General features: G+C 43.0%; 1 protein-coding gene across 11 annotated transcripts in view; it reads right to left on the bottom strand.

Moving 5' to 3' along the window:
- Positions 1-17,714, bottom strand: part of BPIFC (BPI fold containing family C) — a 60,936-nt gene extending 43,222 nt beyond the window's left edge. For 3 of the 11 annotated variants that reach the window (XR_003141933.3, XM_025461529.3, XM_025461540.3), the window contains exons 1-2: positions 17,157-17,368; positions 14,402-14,500 (exon numbers count right to left, since the gene is read on the bottom strand). The gene's annotated coding sequence lies outside the window, so the exon portion shown is untranslated. Of the gene's footprint in view, positions 1-14,401; positions 14,501-16,582; positions 16,644-17,156; positions 17,372-17,417; positions 17,437-17,575 lie in introns of those variants that run through there. The other 8 variants (XR_003141962.3, XR_003141957.3, XM_025461533.3 and 5 more) reach the window with 6 other exon arrangements.
- Between the last annotated feature and the right edge of the window lie 122 nt (positions 17,715-17,836).

Below are 17,836 nucleotides of genomic sequence, written 5' to 3'. Positions count from 1 at the left end.
TGAATTTTGGAGGGACACAAACATCCAGATTATAATAATAATCTGTAAGAATTTGCTCTTAAAACTGAGAAATGCTATCAAATTTTATTCATTAGTATGTGGCCTTATCAATGGTGATACAGGGTGAACATTCTCTCCTCATAGAATCACTGTCAATCATCACAGATCCTACGCATTCAATCCATAAATATTGGGCACCTACTATGTGCAAGGACCTCTTCAGTAAAAACAATAGGATCCCCAGGCAGGTGAAGTTTATTAAACAAAGATATAAAACAAACAAACAAACAAGCAAACAGCAAAATAAATAAAAATGTATAGATTGTGACACATGCTATTAAGGAAATAAGGGAATGTATTGGTGTGGTGGTCTTGTAATTGGCAGAGTGCTGTCACTGTAGGAGGCATGCTCGCTTTGTGGGATGGTCCAGGAAGTCTTCTCTGAGGAGGTCAATTTGAGCTGAAATCTGAGCTCTGAAGGGAATGGGAGGAGAGAACAACAAAGGTGGACAGTATGCCTGTGCTGCATGAAGGATAGAAATACTGGTATTAGGCACCTAAAAGGTGTCAGGTGGGTAGTTGAAGTTCTGGGGAAAGTTTGGCCAGAAATATGAATTTCTAAGTCATAATTCTGGAGGTGAAATGAAAGGCCAGCAGTGGACAGGTACATGTGAGGCAGTTTCCCACAGTGCAGGTACTACGGAGGGTTGTGGGATAATCTCAGGTGCTTGACAGATAAATACTTGAAATTGTATTATTATTGTTTTTAGTGTGTGAGGAACAAAAATACACAACCAGACATGGAAGAAGAGGCATGACATCATAGATCACAAGGAAAAAATTTATAAAATACCTTATATATTTCTGTCCCTTCCTCAGAATCTTCCCTGGGTGGCAGTACCAGTTTCTCCCCACCCTCCCCCCTGGTCCTAGGTTTTCCCTCTATCTGTCCTGCCCAGAGTGGCTGCTTGGCCCCATCTTCTTCCCCTGCTCCCCTACTACCCAACTGCCTCATTCCTTTTCCCTGTCAGTAAGATCCCTGTCCTGCTCAGCCCCCTATTTGCCTCTCCTATCTATTAAGCAGCTGCATAGGATCTGCTAGAGTTATAGGGAAGCTAAACATTATAACACAGTAGTATTTTTCTGATGCAAATATTAACTTTTCCTTTTGTCCTGGAAAATCTGAAAGCCTTGGTGGAAACCTGAATCATTGTTGTTCATTCTGGGGCATCTGGCACAGGATTTGAGGGGAGTTCTCAGGAAGTGTGGCCTGAAGATAGTAAATTGGGGCTCTCGCCTCACAGGGACTTGCCCTGCCCACTCCACTGGGGACCCTGAGCAATTTACTCCACTCCTCGGTCTCAGTCATCCTCTGTAAAAGTGGAGATCACACTTACTTTTCAGAGTCAATGAGAGTTAAACTGAATGAACTAGCACATGGTTTTTCATACAATATTAATGAGATGCATTATTATGTTTCTCTATTTTTATTTTAAACATACAAAGTTTAGTTTCCATGGTATATATTTTTTCATTTACCTTCTATTTGGAAATTTGTAAGTTTTTCCTTTACATAGCTTCCCTTTAAAAAATGTACATACAGTTTTTTAAAAATAGTATTTTTTTTAGAGAGGGAGGGAGAGAGAGAGAGAATCAAGAAGACTCTGTGCCGAGTGTGGAACCTGACTTGGGGTTCAATCTCACGACCCTGAGATTATGACCTGAGCTGAAATCAAGAGTCAGGCACTTAACTGACTGAGCCACCCAGGTGCCCCTAAATAATTGTACATAGAGTTTAAGAAGTAGGCTGACTTATATAGAGAAGGAAAATAAATAATGGTGCAGCTCAGGCAAGACATGGAATAATTCTAGAAAAAGAGGCTCAAATAATTTGAGTTTAGGAAACAAAGATAGCAGAAGAGAGGGCAGCTAGTTTGTTTTTGTTTAGAAGGGGCCTGAGAAGTAGGCTCCTTAGCCTCCTTTCTACTCAGGGAGTGGCTTTCAGGCGAATTTGCTGAATTCATCATCACAACAAAATCAAGTAGCACTATGTCTAGTTTCACTATTTATTTTAACTTTTCAGATTTAACTGAAAATTTGCTGGGAACTCTTGCTTATCCAGCCTACCCACGATGGCAATCTACAGGCAAGATTAATTATTTCACTTACTAATGGCTGACAGCATGTTAGTCTCTGCAGATCAAGGGACACCTTTAATTAAAACTCCAAAGAAACATCATAATTAACTAGGTAGAATGATTGTTCATTAAAGAAAGATTTCAAAGTGAAGTGTTGAGGAACTGAGTGTCCTACTGCTTGGTTTCTAGACTTGTCTGGGCTATTCTCATATAGAAAAAAAGCAATCTGAATACCAGGCTTTTTTTTTTTTTTTTTTTTTAGCTGAAGACAAATTTTACTATTCTTTGCAGGAGAATAAAGTGACAGGGGAGAGGGATCATCTGTATATGGGGGGGGGGTGTGAACCAACATTTTGTGTTGGTGAGATCTGGTTAAAGGGACACCCTGAAGAGGGAATAAGAAGTAGGAAAACATAAGAGCTAACATTTTTTGTTATGCTTCGGGCACCAGCCATATATTACCTTGCTAAATACCCATCAAGACTGTATGAGGTACTAATATTATCTCAATCTTATAGGTGAGGAAACCAAGAGGTTAAGTATATGCCTAAGCTTAGGTGGAAGAGCCAAGACTCAGGACCCAGGTGTCTTGCTTTCCAGAGTCTGTGTTCTTAACCCTAATGCCAAACTGCCTCTTCAAGAAGGTCGCTATAGAGCAACCCACAGCCCAGGGGACGCGGAAGGTGAGGAGAGAGAAGGATGCTGTTGCTAGGCAATAACATCTGCTTTTTCCAAGCTGCTAACTGAATCTGTGAGAGTGACACAGATATATGTGTTTGTTTGAAGTTGCTAGCTTAGTCCTGAATGGAGGAAGCGGTCTGGAATTTGTGTGGCTCTCGAGAGAGATCAGTAACCCTACCGTTCACTCTGGACAGGCTCAGGAGACATCTGGCAGAGTCATCCTATCACCCGGCAGCATCTCCCCCTCTCTTCCCAGCTCTGTCCCAGGCCACCCTCTCTTGATGCCTGTGATGACTAACCCAGACCATGGCTCTCCCGCTAGTCACATTCTGGAATGGTTTATAGTAAGGAAGTATAGTAAGAAAGTATAGTATAGGAAGTCCACTTCTTTCTGGTTTTGAAAAATAAACAAACCCACTTATTCACCTCACTTATCAGTTGTCTAAAAGGGAGTTACATTTTATTATTTGCAGTTCAAAGTGAATTTAAATTCATGTTAAATTTGATATGAACATACATATGTCTTTATGAGACATATTGTGGAACCAACCAGACAAGACAGTGTGATATAACTCTGAAATGTCTGAGAACCACCACTGTGAGCCCAGTTCAGACAGACAAGGATTTCTCTACCTCAATGCTTATTGACATTTTGGGCCATAAATCTTTGATGTGGAGGCTGTCTTATTATGCATTGTAGGCCCCTGGCCTCTACCCTGATGTTATTAGCACCACTTTCTCCTGCCCTAGTTGTGATAAAAATGTCTCCAGACTATGGCTAATGTCCTTGGACAGGCCTTGATTAGAATCAAGAAAATGAAATATATTAAAGTATTCTATCTAGCCCTTGCTATAGAAAATGGCACACCTCTGGGGGGTGGGGTGTATGTCAGATTCTAATATTCCTAATAATATTCTTAATTTTCAAATACATATTTGAATACATTCTCCTGGTCATCGATTCAAATACTGAGGCTTATGTATCAAGATGTGAAAATCCTTGATGTTCCTCCCACCCCTTATCCCTGTCTTCTGTATACCTCCCTCTAGTTTGCTTTCCAAGAATATTTTTAAAATATTATTTATTTATTCATGAGAGACACAGATAAAGAGGCAGAGACATAGGCAGAGGGAGAAGCAGGCTTCCTGCAGGAAGCCAGATGTGGGACTCGATCCCAGGACCCTGGGATCATGCCTTAAGCTGAAGGTAGATGCTCAATCACTGTGCCACCCAGGCGTCCCTCCAAGAATATTTTTATTTCTTTCTTTCAATAGATTCCAGACATCTTCATTTGGTCCTTGGATAGAGTTTTAATCATTTCAACAACTTCTAAACATCCTTTTCCTAACTTGCATGATTCTAATTTCATTCCACAATACTTTTTAAGGTCCATTTCAATTTCTCATCAAGCACAGCAGCTACCTCATAGTGTTTTATAAGTGTTGAGAAAACCCAAAACAACATAGCAAGACCACATGGTATAGACCAGTGGTTCCCAAAGTGTGGCTTCACAGTAGCATCACCTGGAAATCACTAGAAATGCAAATCCTCAAGCCCTTCTCCAGACCTGCTAAATCAGAAACTCTGTGTAAATTAAAGCTCACGATTCAGGAAAATGGATTTGACTTAAGTAAACACTCAGACTAAGGCCAATATGGCTCTCTCTGGTAGAGACAGAATGAAAACCTTACTTTCCAAACACATATATCAAGAATTCAGATATAAACATGGATATCTTAATGCCATTTAAAAATTTTGCTTAACCAGTCCTAACTTGGGGGTCGGGATTGAACTTTGTGAAGATGGATTATATTTCCCCTTGAGAAACACATAACCTAAGACTGGAGAAAGCCTGATGTGCAAATAATTGCACTGTGATATGATGGGTAACATTGAAAAGCATGTTCCAAGTGTTCTTGGAACAAAAAGGAGCAACGCACTAAGAAGAATATCCCAGGAAGAAGGATTAGCATGTGCAGAAGCACAGGAGCACACAAACATATTTGGTAGGAGAGGACGTAAAGCAGGGGAAGAAGCATTTTGGAGTAATGCAGTGTGAGTATTCTATAGGGGTCATTGGGTAGATTGAAGAAAGTGGCTTCTAGCTGGACTACGAAGAGTTTTCATCATGCACAGAAATTTCATTTATATTCAGAAAACTAAAGGAAACACAACAATAAGGAAAAAAACAATTAAAAAGTGGGCAAGAAATTTGAGGACCATCTCACTGAAGATCTATAGATGTCAAATAAACATACAGAAAGATGCTCAACATCATTACTAAGAATTGCAAATTAAAGCAATGAGACACAACTATCTATTAGAATGGTTAAAGTTAAAAACAACCCGACAATACAAATCAATGGTGAGGATGTAGAGAAACAGGAACTCTCTTTCATTGCTAATGGGAATGCAAAATGGTACAGCCATATTGGGAAACAGTTTGGCCATTTCCTACAAAATTAAACCTAGTCTTGCCATAGGACCCAGCAATGGTGTTTCTGGGTGTTTATATAACTGATTTGAAAACTGAGGTTCATGTAAAAACCCTGCACAAACTACAAGTGTTTATAGCAGTTTTATTCATAATTGCCCCAAACCAGAAGCAACCGAGATGTCCTTCAATAGATGAATGGATAAACTGTAGTACATCCATACAGTAGAATGTTATTCAGCCTTAAAAAGAAATGAGCTATGAAGCCACAAAAAGACAGATTAATCTCCACTGCGTATTACTAAGTAAAAGACATCAGTTACAAAGCCAGAAAATGCTACATACATTATGATTCCAATCATATGACATTCTGGAAAAGGCAAAATTAAAGAGATGGTAAAGAGATCAGTAATTGGCAGAGGTTGGGGAGCAGGTGATGGTGGAGAAGGCTGAACACAGGGGATTTTTTATATTAGTGAAACAAGACATTACGCATTTGCCGAAACTGATAGAACCTACAGGTCAAAGAGTGAATCTTAACGTATGTAAATTTTAAAAAATCACATAGGAGACTGAGGGGTCCAAGAAAGGGTGCAGAATGTGAGAAAAGAATCTAAATGTCTTATAAATGTATGAAACAACCTTGCTGAAGGGGACTGGGAAACAAGGTGCTGACCTGTGTCACTTTGGGAATGAATGAAGTCTGTAAGATGAAGGAACAGTTGTTGGAACACTGTACTCCAGTGGACAATGGGTTAAATCCTGAAGCTATTATACACAGATGCTGGAAATGAATGATTACGTAAATGGATGGTGGATGGGGGGAGCTAGATTTGTCACAGTTGGGTTAGTAAGTTACAGATAAGCAAGGAGACCAGAATGGTCAGGTGGTAATGGATTATAGGTGGAAATATCAGAAAGAACTTATGCTCAGCTTAATATAGATACAAATGGCTATGTATGGATATTTGTGGGGGCATGATGGCAGAGGAGTAGGGTCCCCAAGTCACCTGTCCCCACCAACTTACCTAGATAACTTTCAAATCATCCTGAAAACCTACTAATTCAGTCTGAGATTTAAGGAGAGAACAGGCTCCCTGTGTGGAGCCTGCTTCTCTGTCTGCCTGTGTCTCTGCCTCTCTCTGTGTCTCATGAATAAATAAATAAAATCTTTTTTTTAAATTAAAAAAATTTTTTTAAATTAAAAAAATTTTTTTAATAAATAAAATCTTAAAAAAAATAAAATAAAGAGAGAACAGCTGGAATGCTACAGTGAGAAGCGTTTGGGCTTCTATCAAGGTAGGAAGATGGAAAAAAAATAGAGAAATAAAAAAGAATCCAAGGGGGAGGGGCCCCGCGAGGAGCTGGGCTCAGGCCGCCCGGCGAGAGCCTCCAGGACAGGAAAGCCCCGTCCCGGAGAAGCAGGAGCTTCACCAATCTTCCCGGGCGGAAAGGTGCTCTCAGGGAGCTCGGGCAGGATCCCAGGAGGGGCGCGGATACCCTCAGGCTCCCAGGGACACTAACACACACCTGCACCCCGGGGGAGAGCGTACCACACCCCGCGGCCGAGCTCCCTAAAGGGCTGCAGTACGCGCCCGGCTGGACCCAGGAGTAGCTCGGAGGGGCTCGGGCAGAGGCTCCCCGGGGAGGGGGCTGCGCAGCCCCAGGAGCACGATTCCAGTGGTGCAGGCCCCGAAGCCCAGGGCGCCGGGGGACACAAGACAGCAAGGACGCTCCTGCCGCCGGGCAGCCCCGAGCTGTGCAGATCGGCGCCCCGCCCCCAGAGCATCCAGGCCTCTGCGGACTGGGAGCTGAAGTAGTTACTGCTGACTCCAGAGCTGGAGACCTGGCCACCACCACCGGTGTTGTTCCTCCTGGTGTCACCTTGTACCTGGGACTGAGCAGGGGCCTCACAGGATAAACAGCTCCCACTGAGCCGTGCACCTGGCAGGGGGCTGGGCAGCTCTCCAGGTGCACACACCTGAGAATCAGCACAGCAGGCCCCTCCCCCAGAAGACCAGCTGGAAGGACAGGGGAAAAGCAAGTTATTGACCAAGCAGCCCTGGAAAGTTCCAGGGGAAGTTAAGGGATTTACAGTATATAGAATCAGAGGATACTCCCCCACTTTTTTTTGTTTTCTGTTTGTCCCCCCCCCTTTTTTTTTTTCTCCCCTTGTCTCCTCTTTCCAGTACAACTTGTTTTTGGCCACTCTGCACTGAGCAAAATGACTAGAAGGAAAAACTCACCACAAAAGAATCAGAAACAGTCCTCTCTCCCACAGAGTTACAAAATTTGGATTATAATTCAATGTCAGAAAGCCAATTCAGAAGCACAATTAAAAACCTACTGGTGGCTCTAGAAAAAAGCATAGAGGATTCAAGAGACTTCATGACTGCAGAATTTAGATCTAATCAGGCCGAAATTAAAAATCAATTAAATGAGATGCAATCCAAACTGGAGGTCCTAACGACAAGGGTTAATGAGGTAGAAGAATGAGTGAGTGACACAGAAGACAAGTTGATGGAAAGGAAGGAAACTGAGGAAAAAAGAGAAAAACAAGAGATCATGAGAATAGGTTAAGGGAAATAAATGACAGCCTCAGAAGGCAAAATCTACATTTAATTGGGGTTCCAGAGGGCGCCAAAAGGGACAGAGGTCCAGAAAGTGTATTTGAACAAATCATAGCTGAGAACTTCCCTAACTTGGGAAGGGAAACAGGCATTCAGATCCAGGAGATAGAGAGATCCCCCACTAAAATCAATAAAAAAAACGCTCAACACCTTGACATTTAATAGTGAAACTTGCAAATTCAAAAGATAAAGAGAAGATCCTTAAAGCAGCAAGAGACAAGAAATCCCTAAGCTTTACGGGGAGAAGTATTAGGATAACAGCAGACATCTCCACAGAGACCTGGCAGGCCAGAAAGGGCTGGCAAGATATATTCAGGGTCCTAAATGAGAAGAACATGCAGCCAAGAATACTTTATCCAGCAAGGCTCTCATTCAGAATAGAAGGAGAGATAAAGAGCTTCCAATATAGGTAGAAACTGAAAGAATATGTGACCACCAAACCAGCTCTGCAAGAAATATTAAGGGGGACTCTGTAAAAGAAAGAGGAAGTCCAAGGAAACAATCCACAAAAACGGACTGAATAGGTATCATGATGCCACTAAATTCATATCCTTCAATAGTAACTCTGAACGTGAATGGGCTTAATGACCCCATCAAAAGGCGCAGGGTTTCAGACTGAATAAAAAAGCAAGACCCATCTATTTGCTGTCTACGAGAGACTCATTTTAGATATAAGGACACCTATAGCCTGAAAATAAAAGGTTGGAGAACCATTTATCATTTAAATGGTCCTCAAAAGAAAGCAGGGATAGCCATCCTTATATCAGATAAATTAAAGTATATCCCAAAGATTGTAGTAAGAGATGAAGAGGGATACCATATCCTACTTAAAGGATCTATCCAACAGGAGAACCTAACAATCATGAATATTTATGCCCTGAATGTGGGAGCTGCCAAGTGTATCAATTAATAACCAAAGTTAAGAATACTTAGATAATAACATACTTATACTTGGTGACTTGAATGTAGTGCTTTCTACAATTGACAGATCTTCTAAGTACAACATCTCCAAAGAAACAAGAGCTTTAAATGATACACTGGACCAGATGGATTTCACAGATATTTACAGAACTTTACATCCAAACGCAACTGAATACACATTCTTCTCAAGTGCACATGGAACTTTCTCCAGAATAGACCACAAACTGGGTCACAAATCAGTTCTTAACCAATACCAAAAGATTGGGATCATCCCCTGCATATTTTCAGACCATAATGCTTTGAAACTACAACTAAATCACAAGAATTTTGGAAGGATTTCAAACATGTGGAGGTTAAGGACCATCCTGCTAAAAAATGAAAGGGTCAACCAGGAAGTTAGGGAAGAATTAAAAAGATTCATGGAAACTAATGAGAATGAAGATACAACCATTCAAAATCTTTGGGATACAGCAAAAGCAGTCCTGAGAGGGAAATACATTGCAATACAAGCACCCATCCAAAAACTGGAAAGAACTCAAATACAAAAGCTAACCTTGCACCTAAAGGAGCTGGAGAAAAACAGCAAATAGATCCTACACCCAGCAGAAGAAGAGAATTAATAAAGATTCGAGCAGAACACAATGAAATAGAGACCAGAAGAACTGTGGAACAGATTAACAAAACCAGGAGTTGGTTCTTTGAAAGAATTAATAAGATAGAGAAACCATTAGCCAGCCTTATTAAAAAGAAGAGAGAAAAGACTCAAATTAATAAAATCATGAATTAGAAAGGAGAGATCACCACCAATACCAAAGAAATACAAATGATTTTAAAAATTTATTATGAGCAGCTATGTGCCAATAAATTAGGCAATCTAGAAGAAATGGACGCATTTCTGGAAAACCACAAACTACCAAAACTGAAACAGGAAGAAATAGAAAGCCTGAACAGGCCGATAACCAGAAAGGAAATTGAAGCAGTCATCAAAAACCTCCCAAGACACAAAAGTCCAGGGCCAGATGGCTTCCCAAGGGGATTCTATCAAACGTTTAAAGAAGAAGCCATACCTATTCTACTAAAGCTGTTTGGAAAGATAGAAAGAGATGGAATACTTCCAAACTCATTCTATGAGGCCAGCATCACCTTAATTCCAAAACCAGACAAAGACCTCACCAAAAAGGAGAATTATAGACCAAATCCCTGATGAACATGGATGCAAAAATTCTCAACAAGACACTAGCCAGTAGGATCCAACAATACATTAAGAAGATTATTCACCATGACCAAGTGGGATTTATCCCCGGGATGCAAGGCTGGTTCAACACTCGTAAAGCAATCAATGTGATTGATCATATCAACAAGAGAAAAAACAAGAACCATATGATCTCAATAGATGCAGAGAAAGCATTTGACAAAATACAGCATTCATTCCTGATCAAAACTCTTCAGAGTGTAGGGATAGAGGGAACATTCCTCAGCATCTTAAAAGCCATCTACAAAAACCCCACAGCAAATATCATTCTCAATGGTGAAACACTGGGAGCCTTTCCCTTAAGATCAGGAACAAGACAGGGATGTCCACCCTCACCACTGCTATTCAACATAGTACTAGAAGTCCTAGCCTCAGCAATCAGACAACAAAAAGAAATAAAAAACATTCAAATTGGCAAAGAAGAAGTCAAACTCTCCCTCTTCGCAGATGACATGATAGTCTACATAGAAAACCCAAAAGACTCCACCCTCAGATTGCTAGAAGTCATACAGCAATTCGGCAGTGTGGCAGGATACAAAATCAACGCCCAGAAATCAGTGGCATTTCTATACACTAACAATGAGACTGAAGAAAGAGAAATTAAGGAGTCAATCCCATTTACAATTGCACCCAAAAGCATAAGATACCTAGGAATAAACCTAACCAAAGAGGTAAAGGATCTATACCCTAAAAACTACAGAACATTTCTGAAAGAAATTGAGGAAGACACAAAGAAATGGAAAAATATTCCATGCTCACGGATTAGAAGAATTAATATTGTGAAAATGTCAATGTTACCCAGGGCAATTTACACATTTAATGCAATCCCTATCAAAATACCATGGATTTTCTTCAGAGAGTTGGAACAAATCATCTAAGATTTGTGTGGAATCAGAAAAGACCCCAAATAGCCAGGGGAATATTAAAAAAGAAAACCATATCTGGGGGCATCACAATGCCAGATTTCAGGTTGTACTACAAAGCTGTGGTCATCAAGACAGTGTGGTACTGGCACAAAAACAGACACATAGATCAATGGAACAGAATAGAGAATCCAGAAGTGGACCCTCAACTTTATGGTCAACTAATATTTGATAAAGGAGGAAAGACTATCCACTGGAAGAAAGACAGTCTCTTCAATAAATGGTGCTGGGAACATTGGACATCCACATGCAGAAGAATGAAACTAGACCGCTCTCTTGCACCATACACAAAAATAAACTCAAAATGGATGAAAGATCTAAATGTGAGACAAGAATCCATCAAAATCCTAGAGGAGAACACAGGCAACACCCTTTTTGAACTTGGCCACAGCAACTTCTTGCAAGATACATCCATGAAGGCAAAAGAAACAAAAGCAAAAATGAATTATTGGGACTTCATCAAGATTAAAAGCTTCTGCAGAGCAGAAGAAACAGTCAATGAAACTAAAAGACAACCTACATGGGGATCCCTGGGTGGTGCAGCGGTTTGGCACCTGCCTTTGGCCCAGGGCAGGATCCTGGAGACCCGGGATCGAGTCCCACGTCGGGCTCCCGGTGCATGGAGCCTGCCTCTCCCTCTGCCTGTGTCTCTGCCTCTCTCTCTCTCTCTCTGTGACTATCATAAATAAATAAAAATTTTAAAAAAATAATAGACAACCTACAGAATTGGAGAAGATATTTGCAAATGACCTATCAGATAAAGGGCTAGTATCCAAGATCTATAAAGAACTTATTAAAATCCACAGCAAAGAAACAAACAATGCAATCATAAAATGGGCAAAAGACATGAACAGAAATCTCAGAGGAAGACATAGACATGGCCAACATGCACATGAGAAAATGCTCCGCATCACTGGCCATCAGGGAAATACAAATCAAAACCACAATAAGATACCACTTCACTCCAGTGAGAATGGGGAAAATTAACAAGACAGGAAACAACAAATGTTGGAGAGGATGTGGAGAAAGGGGAACCCTCTTGCATGATTGGTGGGAATGTGAACTGGTGCAGCCACTCTGGAAAACTGTGTGGAGGTTCCTCAAAGAGTTAAAAATAGACCTGCCCTACGACCCAGTAATTGCACTGCTGGGGATTTACCCCAAAGATACAGGTGCAGTGAACTGCTGGGACACCTGCACCACAATGTTTATAGCAGCAATGTCCACAATAGCCAAACTGTGGAAGGAGCCTCAGTGTCCATCGAAAGATGAATGGATAAAGATGTGGTTTATGTATACAATGGAATATTACTCAGCCATTAGAAACGACAAATACCCACTATTTGCTTCGACGTGGAGGGACCTGGAGGGTATTGTGCTGAGTAAATAAGTCAATCAGAAAAGGACAAACATTATATGGTCTCATTCATTTGGGGAATATAAAATTAGTGAGAGGGAATAAAGGGAAAGGAGAGAAAATGAGTGAAAATATCAGTAAGGGTGACAAAACATGATAGACACCTAACTCTGGGAAATGAACAGGGGTAGAGGAAGGGGAAGTGGGCAGGGGCTTGGGCTGACTGGGTGATGGGCACTGAGGGGGGCACTTAACGGGATGAGCACTGGGTGTTATGCTATGTGTTGGCAAATTGAACTCCAATAAAAAATTTTTTAAAAAAACCAAATGGCTATGTATGGAAACGGTGTATACATACACGTATCTCCTTGCTGTGTCAGGTGAAAGGCTTAGAAGCAATAATACCTCAATAGCAATGACCACACGTAGCACTCAGATCTTGGTTTCTAATACCACTCTCCAGTGAAAAGAACTAGGGCACCTTGGAAAAATGGCTGATTATAGGGTTGGGGGAGGAGCTTAGATCCAAAATGGTCCTAAAGTATCTTACAATGCCTGAAAATAAGAAAGTGCTAAAAAACAGAACAGAAGAACAAAAATCCACAATGATGTCAAATGGATACAGTAGCCAAGTGAAAGATTTCCCAGTTGCCAAAGCTGGAAAAATCTGAGCAACAAAACAAAGTAGTATTGGATTATAAGCCAAAGTATAAAATAAATATAAGTCCATGGGATCCCTGGATGGCGCAGCGGTTTGGCGCCTGCCTTTGGCCCAGGGCGCGATCCTGGAGACCCGGGATCGAATCCCACATCGGGCTCCCGGTGCATGGAGCCTGCTTCTCCCTCTGCCTGTGTCTCTGACTCTCTCTCTCTCTGTGACTATCGTAAATAAATAAATAAATACCTTAAAAAAAAAAAAAGTCCACACTGATGTAAAGGTTTGAATAGAGAATAGACAAATCTCCTGTACAGAAGAAATTCGAATAATTTATTTAGATACTTCATCCCTAATAAGGTGGAGCATAACTACCACTCTAAGTGTGGCCTGTGCATAGTGGCTTTCTTCCAAAGGCTATAATATGAAAAATAGAAAAAAGGAGTACTTTACAGTGGAGAAGCCAAGTGATCAGAATTAACAGCAACTGGGAGAAGTCATATTGACAGTATGCACTGTTGATGTGTTGAGAATGGCATCTTGACTTCAATGGTTTTCCTCCCAGGAGTACATTACCTTAGTCTAATCATGAGAATACATCAGACAAATCCCAATTGAGGGATGTTCTACAAGCTACCTGGCTGGTAATCATTAAAACTGTCAAGGTCATTAAACTTCATAGCTGAGAAGAGCCTAAGGAGACATGATGACTAAGTGTAAGGTGGTGTCCTAGACAGGATCTGGGAACAGAAAAAGGACATTAAGAAAAAACTGAGGGGGGATCCCTGGGTGGCGCAGCGGTTTGGCGCCTGCCTTTGGCCCAGGGCGCGATCCTGGAGACCCGGGATCGAATCCCACGTCGGGCTCCCGGCGCATGGAGCCTGCTTCTCCCTCTGCCTGTGTCTCTGCCTCTCTCTCTCTCTCTGTGACTATCATAAATAAATAAAAATTAAAAAAAAAAAAAAAGAAAAAACTGAGGGAATCTGAATAAAGTAGGGCCTTTGGTTAATACAAACGAATCCACATCAATTCATTAATTGTGATAATGTTCCACACTCGTCTAATATGTTATTGACAGGGAAAATTGGGGATGTGGTATATAAGTCTTTATAATCATTCTATAAATCTAAAATCATTCTAAAATAAAATGTTTATTAAAAAAGTCTACAGGAAGGGTATGTATTCCCATAGAACAGCGACATTGTCCCTTTTATTATTCTATAAAATGGTCCATTAACATTTTTTGTTTCTGAACTCTTTGAAAGTTGCAGCAATTGTCACTTGCAGACATTAAAGTGACATCCTGCAAGAAATTTTAAAAAGTTCTCAAGGAGGGAAATAGTTGAGAGAAGGGGTATATAACATTGTCATAGATCTTTGAAGTTTTGGAGGATTATCCTCTAGAGTACCTTAAATCTTGCTGGTGCCTTGGTGATGTTCTGGTTCTCTTCCAGGACCCTTCTAAACCTCTGTGGTTGGATTATTTCTGCCATGTTGGTGGTTATACCCTGTTGGGCAAATGATTGAGACAAAGATCCCAGTTAGTTTAGTTTTCTATTGTTTTAATAAATTATCACAAATTTAGTGGTTTAAAAAAAAAACCAGAAAAGGTATTATCTCAATCTTTAAAACAAAGATGTGGGACGCCTGGGTGACTCAGCGGTTGAGCATCTGCCTTTGGCTCAGGGCATGATCCTGGAGTCCTGGGATCGAGTCCCACGTCAGGCTCCCTACATGGTGCCTGCTTCTCCCTCTGCCTGTGTCTCTGCCTCTCTCTGTGTCTCTAATGAATAAATAAATAAAATCTTTAAAAAAATAAAAAATAAAACACAGATATATTTGATACATTCTTATTACTATTTTCATTTTTATTGATAATAACTTATCCAGGTTTACATCGTACTAAGAGGTAGACTGCGGTAGATGGTCTTTAAAGATGGCCATCATATTAGCCTTGCACTGCTTTCTCCAAGAATGGTATCTGAGAGAGAAATAAACATCTTGTTGGTCACTATTATTTCGGATCTCTTAGGGCAGCTGAAGCTATATCCTTAACTAATAAGGCCTCCAAATATAGCCATTTTCCAGCTTCTATTATTTCTGCCTCTGGAATATCATACCTGTCCACCCATCATCTCTATTCTTACTGTCATCCTACTAATTCCTTTTTTTTTTTCTCTCAGTTACCAAAAGAGCCTTCAAACTCAGCTGGTCTCCAATCCAGTGGTTTTCAAGGCAATTTCGCCCTATAGGGAGTATGTGGCAGAGTTTGAGGACAGCTCTGGTTTTTACAATTGGGGGAGAGGTTTCTAGTAGCATTTTGTGGATAGATCAGGGATGCTGCTAAACATCCTACAAGGCATACATGAGTCCTCCACAACTAAGACTCAGGAAGCCCGAAATGTCAACAGTGCCAAGGTTGAGGAACCCTGATCTAATATATCCCCTACACTCAATAGGTGATAGGTTCACATTTCAGATCTCAGCTATGCCCCTTGTGGTGTATATCTGTCAGACTCATGGCTTCCTACCGTCTTTTGAATGGCCTTTCTGCACTGAGGAAATTCCAATTATTTTAGGTCCTGCCTTTCTAAGGAAGAGTTTAGACCCCCAATTTCAGTCTCCTTTGCAGCCAGGACTCAGACGTGGGCCTCAGTCTCCCTCAATTAGATGCCCCCTATGAGCCTTTGATTTAGAAGTAAGGTGAGAAAATAGGCTCTTTTGGAAGCTTGGCATTTTGTTGGTGCAGGAGGCTGTAACAACTTGTGGCATTTGAAGGTGGCAGCCATTCTGCAGTGGTTGTCAGGGTGACAGCAGTGTCATCCCGGGGCGGGGTGCGGCAGCAGCAGCAGCTGCAATCCCAATCAGTCATAGTAGTTTCCTCACCAGGCCAGTTCTTCAGCGTGGTTCTGAGTTTCACTTCTGGAATTAGCCCGGAACCACTTCTTTAGTCCTTCACAGAATTCCCGGAGCTATCCGGTATCCTTTTTAACATGTTCCCTGTTAGTCAGCCAGACTCAATCTCTATTGCTCAGAACCAAGAAACCTGATAAAGAATCCCCTGCTTAAAACTCTGCATTGGCTTCCCATACATTCTAGAATGTGTCTCAAATCCTTTGCTTAGCTCAAAGCTTTATCTGGAAAAGTACCCACTCTGTCCTTCCCTCTGGTCACACTGAGCCACCCTGCTCCTACCAGCCTTCCTTAATCTCATATTGCTTGCCACTAAAGAATTTAGGGGGGATCCCTGGGTGGCGCAGCGGTTTGGCGCCTGCCTTTGGCCCAGGGCGCGATCCTGGAGACCCGGGATCGAATCCCACATCGGGCTCCCGGTGCATGGAGCCTGCTTCTCCCTCTGCCTATGTCTCTGCCTCTCTCTCTCTCTGGGCGACTATCATGAATAAATAAAAATTAAAAAAAAATTAAAAAAAAAAAGAATTTAGGGGCACAATCACTCTTCTGTATGTACCCCACCCCTCGGGATTGTTCTTTATAATAAAAAAAATCATTACACTCTACTACAAGAGTTGATTCATTCAACTGTAAACTCTGCACTCATTCTTTGAGTCCCCAGGCACCTGGAATAATACCTGGCCCAAAGTAGGTGTTCGATGCCTGTTTGAAGATCAGGACGTGGACAAGTACTGCCACCTACTGGGAGAAACTTCATTCAACTCTAATAATGATTTGGACAATGGCTAGCATACAAAGATGAAATCTGACCATTCCCTAAGTTATCATCATTGTTGTCCGACTCCCCAGGGTAGGGTTCTCCCAGGCGGCTCCCAGTGATCCCTGTCCAGTGCTATTCATGCCCTTGGGTTGATCCTCCCACACTGAAGGGTTGGCTCTAATGACAGAAGTGGTGGTGCCTGCCTTCCGAGGCTAGAGCACAAAAGACATCGCAGCTCCTGCTTTGGTCGTTCCGGGACCACGTGTTAGGAGGGAGGCCAGATGCCGTGTCGCGGGGACACTCCATTGGCCCTACGGAGGGGTCCACGCCGTGGAAACCAGGCCTCCCGCCCACAGTCGGGGGAGCTCTCCTGCAAGCAGGTTCTCCAGCCTGAGTCAAGGCTTCAGGTAACTGCAGCCCCGGCCTACATCTTGCCTGGAATCTCTAGAGACCAAGACAGACCCACCCACCCAGCCGTGCCCATACAGAACCTCTGGGACAATTAATATTCGTAGTTTTAGGCTGCGAGGCTTTGGGGTGATTGCTGAGCGACACACTACTCCTCTCGTCTCCGACACAGATCAGGGGACCACAAGCTGTTTCATATTTTGCTGTTCCACGAGGAGACGGGCAGAGCCTGGGCTGCACCGCAGGCTTCTCAGAGCCGAGGCCTGCGGCTGGAGCTGAGCGCCGCGGAGCGCAGGCGGCACGAGCCCGGCACGCCCGGGCCCGCAGAGCGGCGAGTCACGCACCCCGCAGCCGCGCCCTCGACGGAACGTCCTCCGCGGCCGCCTGGGAGGAGCCCGCACAGCCCTGGCCACGAAGGGGCCGCGCCGCCCCCGCCCCCGCCCCCGCCCCGCCCAGTCCCCGCCCCCGGCCCCGCCCCCGCCCCGCGTGGCGGCCGCGGCACCTGCGCACTGCGAGCCTCTCACGCCCAGGCGGCGCCGTTGCGCGCCGAGTCATCGATCGCAGAACGCCGAGCCGCGGGGCTGGGCGGGGGCCGCCCGCCACCCGCCCGCCCGCGGGGTGGCTCCAGGGGGCGCCCTCACGCGAGGGGCAGGCGCTCCTGTTCCAGAGACCGGCCGGCAGGGGCCGTGGCGGGGCCTTCTCTCCGCTCCTCCTCGGCACCCTCGCGGCTCCGGTAGTCGCCCCCGCCCCCCCCGGGCCCCCG

This window comes from Canis lupus, chromosome 10, assembly GCF_003254725.2.
Source record: "Canis lupus dingo isolate Sandy chromosome 10, ASM325472v2, whole genome shotgun sequence".
NCBI lineage: Eukaryota > Metazoa > Chordata > Mammalia > Carnivora > Canidae > Canis > Canis lupus.
Note: the sequence above shows the minus strand (reverse complement) of the source record. Positions and strands in the feature narration are given on the sequence as shown.